The 13,170-nt window shown below is 30.5% G+C and overlaps 1 protein-coding gene across 2 annotated transcripts in view; it reads right to left on the bottom strand.

The window, feature by feature from the left end:
* The window catches only part of LOC142324518 (nephrin-like), a 964,738-nt gene that overhangs the window by 37,702 nt on the left and 913,866 nt on the right, over positions 1-13,170 (bottom strand). The gene's annotated exons all lie outside the window — the stretch shown is intronic.

The raw sequence follows: 13,170 nt of genomic DNA, 5'->3' as shown, positions 1-13,170 counted from the left end.
AGTCACCTTAAGCAAATTTATGAAAATCATTAGATAAAATCTTTTAGAATAGATGATATTTTAATAATTGTATACTAGGAAAAATAAACATATTATTTTACCTAATCTTTCATAAGCTTCACGAAATGTGGATATTTTAATATTATAAAACTTTCATTCCATGCATCTTTCGTAAGTAATTAGTAACATAATGCAACTACTGGATGACAGTATTAAAAAGATTTGGAAATTAATTAATTAATAAAATATTATATTTGGACTATTTTGTGGTTTTTCTCTTAAAACATTCATGGACGTATATAAAAACTAATTTACCACACATTATGTCAGTTTTACACATATTACATAGGAAGCAAGATATTAACACATTTGAACAACATGAAAGTAACAAATTATTTAATTAATAAGTGAACAAAATGATAAATGAACCAACACAACAAAGAAAAGACTGTATTATTCGATTTCATACTCGAGGACTTTATTACAGTATTTTGATAAGACTCAATAAATTTAAAGTGAAATTAATTCCTTGATGAACAAAAATGATTCAGAATAATGAAATTAATTTATCAGTGCATTAAAAGCTACACCCTAAAAAAAAAGAATTCAATTATAAAATTAATTTTATGGATAATTAAAATAATGATATGACAGTATGGAAAAGAAAATATAAAATTATTGTAATTGGTGTATTACCCAAAGAAAAGTAACGCTTAACAGAATCAAATATTAACTTAATAAAAAAAATTAGTTGGTTTGTGTTGTGATTCACCCCTTCAACCTTTTGTAAATAATATTATATTGCTTAGATAATTTTGTATGTAATATAATTATGTATTAAGGAGTTTAGTTTACAATTAAATCTTCACAACAAATAATAAATTGTTAAATAAAAATTTAATCATTAAGAGTTAACCACGAAATAAAAAAAAATATATGTAATAAAATTTATCAATAATATCATAATTTAAATTTTAATTTAATAAAGATAAAAAATACATGCTACCTTGATTTATAATAAATCACTATCCAATCAATGAAAAATTATTTTTAAGATAATATTTTCATGCATGATTACATAGATATTAATCGTTTATCATTTCGAAAATATCATCACGTAATGTTAAACAATGAATTAATCTACGTTAAGGTTTTACAAAATTAATATTTATTGATAATTATCGTTACCTTTAAATAACATTTTTGAAAACATGAAATTGCAGATAAAAATTAAAATTTTGAATGAAAACGTTTAATTATTAAAGGATAATTATTTAAAACTGCTGCTGCCATTTCTAGCCAAGGTACCTTCTTTGAGTGCACATTGATTACATTTATGTTGTATCTGCGTAGTTTATTTTGTATGAAAGGTCAATTCTTACCATTAATCTTTGAAATGCTTCAGATTAAACAAATAATACGTATTCCAGTATTGATATTAACATAAATAAGTACCGTTCGTCAATATATTCTGATGCAATTCCCTCAGGATGAGAGAAAATTTGAATGCTGGAAATTGGTAGCTTATTGATATTGTAGGGTGTTGGTGAGCATAGTATTGGAAGTGGAAGAGATTTTAAAAAAAATGTTCTTACTACATCTCAAGTTATTGTCTTTCTCTCAGTATGCTCTGTTCTTTCCCTTTATTCCGTATGTCAACACAGTCATAAGCATAGCAAAATTTTAAGATATATAGTGTAAAACCATTCTACGCTAGAATAAATTTGACGAACTGTACTTCCTTACTCTTAAAATTTACGGTTACGTGATTATGTTAAGTACGCAGCTTAATACGATTGCTGTTTTTCTGTGGTAGTCAGTTCGTATGTATTGTTATTGTTTTTTTTTTTTTTTTTTTTTTTGTGTAATGCGATTGTATATGATAGGATTTCAATGAAAAAATAAATATATGTAGGATAATAACTAAACAGATTTATAATGAAATTTAAAACATTTTATGTAAAAGAAATAGTTATGAATTTATCTTAGAATTTATATTTAATAATAATTTTTTTTGTTTTTGTGGATAGAGGTGGAAAGCATTTACGCATGGAGTGTCGGGTTCCCACTGATGGCATTATCCAGTCACCATCAGCAGACTACCGATTAAAACCACCCCTCTTTCTACCAGGACTCGATCCGGAACCATTTAATACCTTACTTCCGGCCGAGTCCTTCAATACCAGCCTGAAAAAGCCGCTATCTAATTTTCAGGACTATCCAGGTCACCCTTCTTGGTCCTGAGAGTGCTGCCGACGAATCGGGCCACACTCTCTCAAATGCACAGGTTACGGATCATCATTGCAACTACGTTGTGGGAGTTCAGTGGTTCGAGATCAGCCTCTAATGTCCGTCGATCTGCCGCCCACCGAGCATATTTGATAAAGATGGGCGTCGTCCTGAACACCGGGGCAATAGAGGCAGTCGAGGGACGGCGCTTTCCCATGAAGGTAAGCGCGGAAGTACCCGCGACTCGTCAAAAACTGGGTCATGTAGTATTCCACATCTCCATGCCGTCGCTCCGACCACGGTCTGACCAAGGGATAAGCCTTGCGGTCCTCTGGTCTTGTGTTCTCAAGTCTCTTGCTATGAGAGAAAGGTGCGAGTCCGTTCCTCGTTGGCGATGGTCTCCCGGTCTTCACCTGTCCGTCGCCTTCTATAGGTCGCTTGGCGCTCCCTTGCCAAAAGAGCAATGGGTATGACGCCGGCAACCACCAGTACTGCAGGCTCGTAAACCGTCCCATACGCGGAAGCGACTCGCAAGGCCGCGGTGGTTGCACCTGTGCGAGTCGCTTCCGGTTCTTTCGACCCTTCATCCCTGGGCTCACACTTTGTATAACAGGACGGAATGTATCGTGGACATCAGCAATCGACGTCTGCTGGACATCCGTCCGCCGACATTCGACATGAGCGGCTTAGAGCAGTTAGCTCTCACAGATTTGTCGGCGGCTCTCCGAAGCTGCTCAGCAAAGATGAGTTTCCGGTCAGTCATCATACCGAGGTACTTTGCGGCCGGTTTGGTCTCAACAATCTCGACCTCAACCCGCAGGGAAAGGAGGGTGTCTATACGCTTCTCCGTTAGAACCACTATCTTCGTTTTGATGAGGTTTAGAGGTAGCCCATGGTCATCCAGCCACGCACTGATTGTGTGCATGGCTCGGCTGAGCCTCAGTTGGGCGCGCTCCACGTCGCGGTAATAATAATAATAATAATGTTTTATTTTCAGTATTTTGTTTTAAAATAGACTAATTTTTAAAAAAAGTTAAAAAAAAAAAATAATTCACAACATGTAATAAGCTCACATCTATAGCTTAATTTAACATTTTTCTGCTGGTAAGTTGGATTATTAAGATAAAATAATATTGTGAATGAAACGAGAACGCTACATAGTAATTTTAGTAATAATCAGAGGTAAGATATTACAAAAACAAAATTAGTACCATTATTATTGTTCTGTCATGCTATAATTATCTTCGTAGGAAAAAAACAACTCTCTTGTTACAAAAAAAGATCAAATTTATTATAAATTACACAATGTAATTTAAAAAACAAATATAAAAATAATTAGAATAAATTCAAAAAAGTAGCATATACGGTATGTTGTAAAGGTAAATTTACTCAACAAGTATTCATATTTAATATAATTAATTCTTTTTGTTGTCATTTCATACTAATTTATTTTTTCTAATTATGAATTTACTACATTATTACTGTTTTTTTTCATACTTTCTTTTTGTTTACTTTCTTTGTTAAATATAGTAGAATATGAAATATTAAATTAATATTTAATTATTTTATAGATTACTCTAGTATTTATTCTAGATCGTAAGGACAGTGTTTGATTTTTTAATTCATTATTACTTTTCTTTTGATAAAGTCTCATTCTTATTACGTTTCATTTGTTTCAATATATGTCATAATAAACATCTTTCTGTTTTTGGGTTAATTTTTTTTTAAATGTACGTGTTCTATTAAGAATAAAACAACTTTTTACAATTTTATTTCATATTTAAATAAAATATAAATTACTTAGAAGAAACTAAATATTAAAACGTAATTGTAACTAATCATTTACCAATTTTTAACAATTCATACGAAAATAATGTGAAATAATAAAATAAAATGGTGTGTTGTCAAGATTTATTGGTACTATTCAAATTTATTGGAAACCTATTATTAAGGGAATTTTAATTAAAAAAAGGGAGTTGATTGATCCAATTTGTCGTATTGTTAACATTTACAAAACGATAGATTTTTCTTTGTTTGTTATGCTATCGTAACTCAATAAATATTTTATTATTCCAAAAATGAATTATATGAGTGGATATAGTACAAAAAATGTACAATTTTTAAAACGAGATTTTAATTTAATATATAAAATGTTGTGAGAGAATACTGTAGTTCTGAAATTTTTCATTATTTACGAAATTAAAAATTTATATTAATTATAAACTGTTTTTACTTCCTTGTACGAAGTAAAGCATGCATTGTAATCGCGTAAAATTTCGGTTTTCTGATTTCAACGGAAATATCCATTTTGGCCATCCTTGAATCCATTTTGACTACTTTCAGCTTTACGCATAAGTAAAAAACGATTAGCTGCAAGATGTTGAAATTTAGGATTTAGGACTATTATAACATTTAGTTGCACAAACCCCACTTTTTGAATGCAATCGACTGAACAACAAAAGTGTTCGAAAGAGCCCAAAATCCAAGAAGTTTGGATTTTGGACTTTTTCTTAACTGCAGTAAAAGCTAATGAGAGCTTTTCAACAATATATTATACGTGCTATTTATGTTCATTGGTCCCAGAGTTATAGCCAAATAAAATTTTATTTAATGAAATATTTGAATAATTATTAATCTCTGATTGTAAAAAAAAAGTTACATAGATAATAGTTCAAAAATAGCAGTAAAAAAATTTTTTTTTTAAATTAGAGGTTATTAGTGAAATAAAATTTTATGTACTTTAAAAAATGTGTATATGTAATTTAATAGGCGTAAAGGAAGTCTTGTGGTGCCCATTTAAATTTTGGTGAAACGTCTGATTATTTAATTTAATTGAAAATTATAATTTAGAATCGTATTATTTTTATTTATTCATTTGTTTCAGTCTACTTGATAATAAATATCGCTATAAAATATAGTAACCTTTTGTTTCGTTTTTGTTTTTCATTTTGTTGGCTACATCATAATAATTTAAAAATTACAGTATTAGATACTTATAAGACTTACATTTATTTAATGATTAATAGGTAATTAAGGGACTTTTGCTCTAACCTAATATTTCAGGTAAGATTGTTGAATTAATAATTGTATAAATATTTGATGTTAATAAAAACTAATGTTTTAGCAGCTGTGTATCTGTTCACTTTTATTAAAGAATTGAAGGATCGAAATAAGTTTTTTAAATGAAATAAGTTTAAATGAAGTGCAGAAAAAATGTGTATATGTAATTTATTAGACGTACAAGGAAGTCATGTGGTGCCCATATCAGAATCGTTTTTCAATCATTATCTGTTATGTTATTTATCTGATGCTATTATGAATATAAATTTTTTATATTACGCAGATCAGAGTATCATCTTTTTAAATATTTATTATGCTATTATTATTAGTTATAAAAAAAAAGAGTAGATAATAATTAAATTTTTCTACACGAACCTGTTTGAACGTGTAATAATAATAATAATAATAATAATAATAATAATATGCACACACGCACGCACATAAGAAATAAGTCATAGACATTGATTGAAAAAAACCTAATAATAAAATTTAATTGTTTGCTATGTATTTGATTATTGGACCCAGATGCTATATTAAGTTTAATGCGATTTCAAAAAAAGAGGAAAAAAGATAGAGCATTGTAGAATTGAAATGAGAAGGAACCCTTCTCGTCACTCGCTTCATTGGCAAAGGGAAGTTTTGGTTTAGGGTTCTGAATGGGGGTGTACGATCTATCAATCAATCAGACACGAGGTTTAAGGGTTGCGGCATAGGGATGTTGAATGTTAGATGTCTCTCATTACCGACCCCTAGTCATACCCACCGCTTTAACATTTTAGGGGTGAGTAGAAGGATGATTCTCATTCCTTACCGACCCTTAAGGAATTTCTCTCATGTTTGCCTCTGTTTACGAGTAATACTGCGTTATCTATATAAATTAAATTTATTAAACTATTTGTTTAAAGCATTTTATAGTATAACTATTACATTAAAGGTTATAAAATACATATCTACAATTTAAATGTTGTTTAATACGAACATTTCTGTTTAACATTATTTACGAAAGAGCGGAATGAATTTTATAGGAATTCTTTAACATTTTTTATTCTATAAATTCCTTTGGGAAAGGAAGTGAAAAAAATATAAATTAAAATGAATGGTTTTTCTTGAAATGAAGCCATAGACATTAGAATAATATCGTCATTTGTAGTTGGATTGACCAATGTACCATCCACATACCTAATCCACAATAATATTTGATGCTTGTTCAAAATATCATTAATTACGAGGCTTTCAAATTATAGTAAGAAAATTTCGCACGTGATTGCAGATAAAGGTGAACCCATGGGTAACCCTTTTGTCTGCAGTTAACAGTTGTCCACATATTAAAAAAAAAAAAAAAACTAAAAAAAATGAAAAACTTTTACTGTATATTCTTTATCTATAAACATTTAAACAAATAAAATAAATGAAATTTATGTTGGTATTTTGGAGTGTTAAAATACTCGAAACTTCGATTGTCATGCAATTCTGATGGTATCAAGATTTATAGGCTGTTAATTCTATTATTTTATTTACTTTTGTCATAGACAGCACAGTGTCTCTTTATGTTTTATATATATATATATATAAACATTTATACAAATTTTTTTAAATTAGTTTAATACAATTAAAATAATGTGATTGTAATTTCCATATATGTTTTTTCTCGGTACTAATTTCTCTTCATCTTTAAAAGAAACTGTAACATGTGTCAGAACTAGGTACATTAGAAACTTTAATAATGTACTAGTTTACAATTAACAATTAAGTTGATGTAAGAATTTTTTTGTATGAAAATATAATGTAGCTATGAAATTATATAAAGAAGAGGATAGGAGAAATAATGAATAAATAAATATTTCAGCTATAGTTTGTTAAAGACCGCCGTCTTAAACATGGTGAAAATTAGACATATTAAAAAAAAAAATATGCCTGTCAAACCAACTTATAATTCGAATAAACTCCTTCTAGTTTTCTGTAATTAAAAGAAAAAGAAATAAAAAATAATGTAAAGTATGAACAAAAATTCTAACATTAAGAAAACTGTACTGGATAAAATAATAAATCTTATAAAAAATAGATCCTTTTTTGTAGAAATATCCTATCAATTTTTTTTTTATAGAAAAGTAAAATACTCTTAAATTAATAAATGTCCATCATGCCGTTTACGTGACAATTATTGACTGTCCAATCTGATTATGCGAAATATTCTACGTAATGTTATTTCAACAATGTTTCAATTATATTCTGACTCAGCTTACGAGTCTAGCGTAAGGAGATTCTCATAAAAAATCTATCGATTTAATATAAATTGTATCCACATAATTTTTTTCTTAAGTTAATGTAAAACTTATTTTATAATATTTTATGATAGTAGTAATCGTATAATAGCACGATTATTAGACTTCTTTCCGCTAATCGTAAATCCATTTTTTTTATGCTAAACTTTTAGTTTTTTATTCAATATAAAACCAGTAAATTATTTTATTGTTTTATTAATTAGTTTATCTACTATTTTTCGTTTTGTTTAAGGTAGGTATCCGGTTTTACAATTTAATTTATACTTTAATTTAATACTCCAAACGAGTAAAATCAATGTGAAGAAATTTTGTTACATATTGTCAGTGATTTCAACTATCTTTTGTATTTTATCTATTCAATAGAAAATTTTTAAGTATACATGGCAAATATACTTCGTTTTTTACTTTATTTTATAAATTTAATTTCAAGTATTTTGTTAACAAATGATACATAAAAGATATAAGTATGAAATAATGTTCGTAATGCATTAATTGACTATCAAACAAACTTGGTTTGTCATTCTGGTGTTGGGGATAATAAATATTCTTCAAGGTGTTGCTCTGCATAATTTCAATTATTGTATATTTAATAAAAACATCCATAAAATTTAACTTCTCTGAGTTATATTTTCAGGATTATTTGCTATGGTAGTAAATGTCAAAATAAATTCTTTTGTACGTGTCATATTAGATTTAATTTCTGTTTAAAATCTTTGTTACTCCATGGTCATGCTTTGTCTGTAGCGTTTTCTTTTTAACTTAGTCCAGAAAATTTATTTATATCCTAAATACTTATTGTGTGAATACTTTGTTGTACTTATATATATTATACTTATTATGTGAATAGTTTATGTGGTTCACAACTACATAACAATTTAGCTGGTAAGAAAATGATTCTTTGTGTTATTGGTACTTATTTAAATGATATGAATGAACGATCGTGTAGAGTGCTCTATAGATAACCGAATATGGAATGAAATATGAAACTGTTACCCACTTCCTTTTTCCTGTTTAACCTCCGGTAACTACCGTTTAGATAATACTTCAGAGGATGAATGAGGATGATATGTATGACTGTAAATGAAGTGTAGTCTTGTACATTCTCAGTTCGACCATTACTGAGATGTGTGGTTAATTGAAACCCAACCACCAAAGAACACCGGTATCCACGATCTAGTATTCAAATCCGTGTAAAAATAGCTGGCTTTACCAGGACTTGAACGCTGGAGCTCTCGACTTCCAAATCACATGATTTGGGAAGACGCGTTTACCACTAGACCAACCCGGTGGGTTGTGAAACTGTTACCAGGAACATCAAATGCCACGATAAAATTATTATTGTATGAATGTAAACAGTAATAATGTTTTAATATACTAACCTACTTTCTATCTAGTAAAGTATTTGAAGTTTTAGGGCATCGACTGCTGGGGTCATCAGCCCCTTTCCACATAAAAAAAAAGGAATAATTAATTTCCCCTCCCTATTAAAAACACCAGCGACAGAGTTAGTAGCCTAGTCACAAAATCATCAAGAAATAAACTTGTCTAGGGGTATTAAGAAAACACAACATAAGGGGTAAAAAAAAACACAACATGACAAAGGTGTAAAGGGGTCCTTGCCAACATATAAAACTGACACTTCAAAAATATAATTTCTAACAAAATGTTGTCGATACTATAAAACTAAATTCACTACTAAAAAAAGAAAAAAAATTAAAACTGTTCTTCGATTACGATTTTTCAAAATTACTTAAAAAACTATCCAAATCTTTATTTCTATTGTCTAGGTTTTCCCGTAGGCCATATTTTCTTCTTCCGTTTTTACATCTTCCTAAAGGTCTCGATGTCGAATTCCAAGGTTCAGATACCTTGGAATTCCACATCGACAGCCTTGGAGATGGAGTCTTCAGATCCTCCGCAGTAGTCACGGAGGATATCCTGCTGCCGGCAACAGATAACACCGGCTCAACTAGCGCGGTCAGAAGTAAATCACAGTCGAGACTGTATATACTCACCGCTAGAACATGTGGGACGACCGAAATTCTCGCCCTCACACCTAAAGACATCCGTGCTTTCAGAGGCTCTATTGGTAGTTTTTCGAACTCTTCCTTCTTTATGTCTGGTTTTGCAGATCCCTGAATGGTGATATTTTTCTAGCTGGACTTTTATTTTAGATGTAGTTGGCTCAAGCTTTCTCTCGATTTTTTCTTCTTTTAGTTTCACTTGTGTACTAGTCAAAAGTATCTTGGGCTTTACAGAGTACTTTTCTTTGGAAACTTGTTTTTTTTTGCGTCGGTTTTGGAGTATTTCGTCTTAATGGTCGTTTTTTAAATTTTTGATTGCTGTTATGTTCGATCTTGTTTTTTAGGACCGGTGCTATTTCGGAGAGTATGTCCGTTGATGCTACAGGGACTGCAGCAACCTGCGCATATGGTGCAACCTTTGGCGTTCTACTGAGTACAATTTTTCTAGTACAATTTTTCCAATAACTTTTTGTATTGTCTTCACTTCCTGAATAGCAACTTTTTCCTAGTAAGTAGAGCAATTTCGAGATCTCGCAGGGCAGGATATAATGACTCACCCAAACGCAGATGTCTTTGCTGGTACATCTTGCCGCTGGATGTCCAAATCGTTGATATTCAAACGCAGTAGAATCGTTATAAAAGGATATCCAATCTATGAAATCCTGCTTTAATTTTTGCTGGGCACTTCAGTTTATTAAAGGTCAGAACGTGCGACGCGGTGGGAACAACTTCTCCGTTTCGTCGTATATTCAATCGTTGACACGTAACAACTTGGTCATGTAACTATTTGACGATTTCCTTTTCGGTGTAGTTAAGTAACCGGTGTAGTTTGAGGTATTGACCTCAAATGGTGTTGAGGTCAGGTTTTAAACATTCAAGTTTTAAAACGTCAGATTTTAGCATGACCTCAACGTCTAGGGCTCCAATATCTTAGTTTTAAATAACAGTGATGATTGTACGTCGTTCATGGTTTCTACAAATAGTCCAACTGCGATCTCCCTACCATCCTTTACCGGTCCTCCGGCAGCTTCCATGATGCATTACGCTGTTACGAATGGACTGATTTTACCAAACCCTTCCTTTCTTCTAATATCCAAATATTTTGTTATCACTGTACTTCCCTTCGATTGAAATTTGGTTCGATTCAGCTTTTTTAGATCCGAAAACTCTTCATTTTTCCTTCTCTTCACTTCCGAAGACAAAGGCTCTCTAAGATGACGGTTTTTATGTGGACTGTCTGCCATGGATGTTGTGAATGTTGATGTATCTATAGCCTAAATTTTTGCCAGTCAGTATGTCACAAGGTGCAGGTGGAGAGACGGTTGGGTCTGCCCCGGATCATTGATCCTGCCTGGGTTTCCGCAGTCAGCCGCCTCCCACAGATTTAACGTGGGCCGGGAGTCAGTACTGCCTGACCCACGATACCGATATTCCAGGGCTCGCACGTAGTAGTAAGAGCTTCGATACCCTTATCCATAGGACAATCCCTGCCAAGGGCCGAAGTGACTGACACACACTGAGTGGCGCAAGACTTCGACAGAGCAAGTTCAAAACAGCCCACCCTGAACCCGACCCCACAACCGGAAAAACTATCCGCACTCCGCCTAGCGTTGGAAAAACAGATCACGGTCATGACTCCCGCCCGTATAATTAGGTGACTAATTTATACATATTAGTAAGTTTTCGCACACTGCTATTTTTTTAATTACCTTAAGTTCACGTGGAATACAAAATCTGTGAAAAAAGTTTAAATAATGTAAAATCTACATGATATCCTAGTATATGAATATTAATCTCACTAGCTAATGCGCCATATTTCTGAAAATATCGAAATGTAGAAATAACAGTATTTATAGCTGTAAATGGCTTGTTTTTTTATAAGAGCTAACTTATCGAAATTTGAGTCTGCGTGGGTGTGATAACATCCCATAAAGTTCTAAAATAAAATAAGATTAATTATGTATATTTTACTCTTCTAAAATCTAAAGAAATTCTTTTTCACCAGTCTATTCTTTGTTTGTACATGTTATCACCAACAACTCGATATCTATTTGACAGAGAAATCTCTTTTCATTAAACTATTTTGCTTTTTGTAAAAATAATCAATCCTTAGAATTTTAATTAATTTAGTCGACTAAAATAATTGAACCAATAATTAATTGAATTTGTTTTTTTTACTTATTTATTCAAGGTAGATAACAAGGTAGGTGTTTCACCAGAGTAAACTTCTATTCATTGATCAGATTATTCTATAAAACTGAATGTAATATAATTTTGCAGTTATTTAAAATTATATTTTATAAGATCTACTTATAAAAATTATTTATACTTAATTATAATAGTACTTACTTTTTATTATAGTAATTACTTAAAAAAAGTAATAATATTTTAACATAGGTAGTGAGTTTTATTTGTCGAATTACATTAGAGAATTGAATTCGATTCTTAATGTATTAGCATTACAAAAGAAAAACTTGTGTTTGAAAATTTTAAGATAAACTTGATAAAAAAAGTTGAGTTTTACATCTTATTAAACATTTTCCTTTTTTCGTTTTTCTTCTGAATTATTATTTGTTTGAAGAAAACTGCGAGGAATAGCATACAAAGTACACCTCTTTTATCGGCTGTTTTTCCGATAATTTAATTTCATGATTATATGCCTTCGATTTGAAATTCTTTTAAAGATCAATATTTATGTGTTACAGAATAGATTTTTAAATGCCTTAAAAAGATCTTTATTAAAAATTTCCGATGACCGGTTTCAGTAGCCGTTAACAAAAATGCATTTTCGGTTTTAAGTAAAGAAGGAGAATTTTTGCTGTCAACTTTATATTTTAGTGTTACAATATGCACATAATAAATTCATTATTTTTATATTATAAACAGGGTAAAATAAATGTTGTAAAAAAAATAACGGTTTCTATTAATATAAAAAGTACTGCCGATTTCGATTGTCTGTTAGAATGTTCTGCAGGAGTTAGTTTCACATATGCTTGTGACAGATGTTAAGCGATTATACAAATATTTCGTTGTGGAGCAACAACAAACGGCTGTAAGCTTTTTTTCTTGGAAAACACTCGAGATCGCCAATAATAAATACTCTTTTTTCTTTCAATCCTTGTTTCCTTCCCGTTGTTGATTGAAATTATACATTCTGTAACAGTGTAGTTGAAAAATATAGTTCACTGCAAAAATAATATTTTCTGTTTTTACGAAGAGCCAGAGGAACATATTTTTAATAGCTGGAACATTGAAATCGGCCAGTTAAATGAAAGACAGGTAAAACACTTTCTCAACGTATTTAATACTGATTTAAAAAAAAAAAAATAATGTAATTAGTTTTTATTCTATTTCTGATATCCCCAGGGGACCTTTACTGCTAAATATGACTCTTTTCACTTCATTTCACTCATCTCATCTTTCATCATTACTGTTAATGTTTATGTTGATAAAGTAATTGTGAATTAATTTAATAAATCAAACTGAATTTATGAAACGTTAAATTTGTGGTGTGGAAAAATGGTAAAATGCAATTTTTTGCATTTCATTTTGGTTCTTTTCAAATAAATTGCGAC

This window comes from Lycorma delicatula, chromosome 5 (assembly GCF_047948215.1).
Source record: "Lycorma delicatula isolate Av1 chromosome 5, ASM4794821v1, whole genome shotgun sequence".
Classification (NCBI taxonomy): domain Eukaryota; kingdom Metazoa; phylum Arthropoda; class Insecta; order Hemiptera; family Fulgoridae; genus Lycorma; species Lycorma delicatula.
The sequence above is the reverse complement of the archived record's forward strand: the minus strand, read 5'-3'. Positions and strand labels throughout refer to the sequence as shown.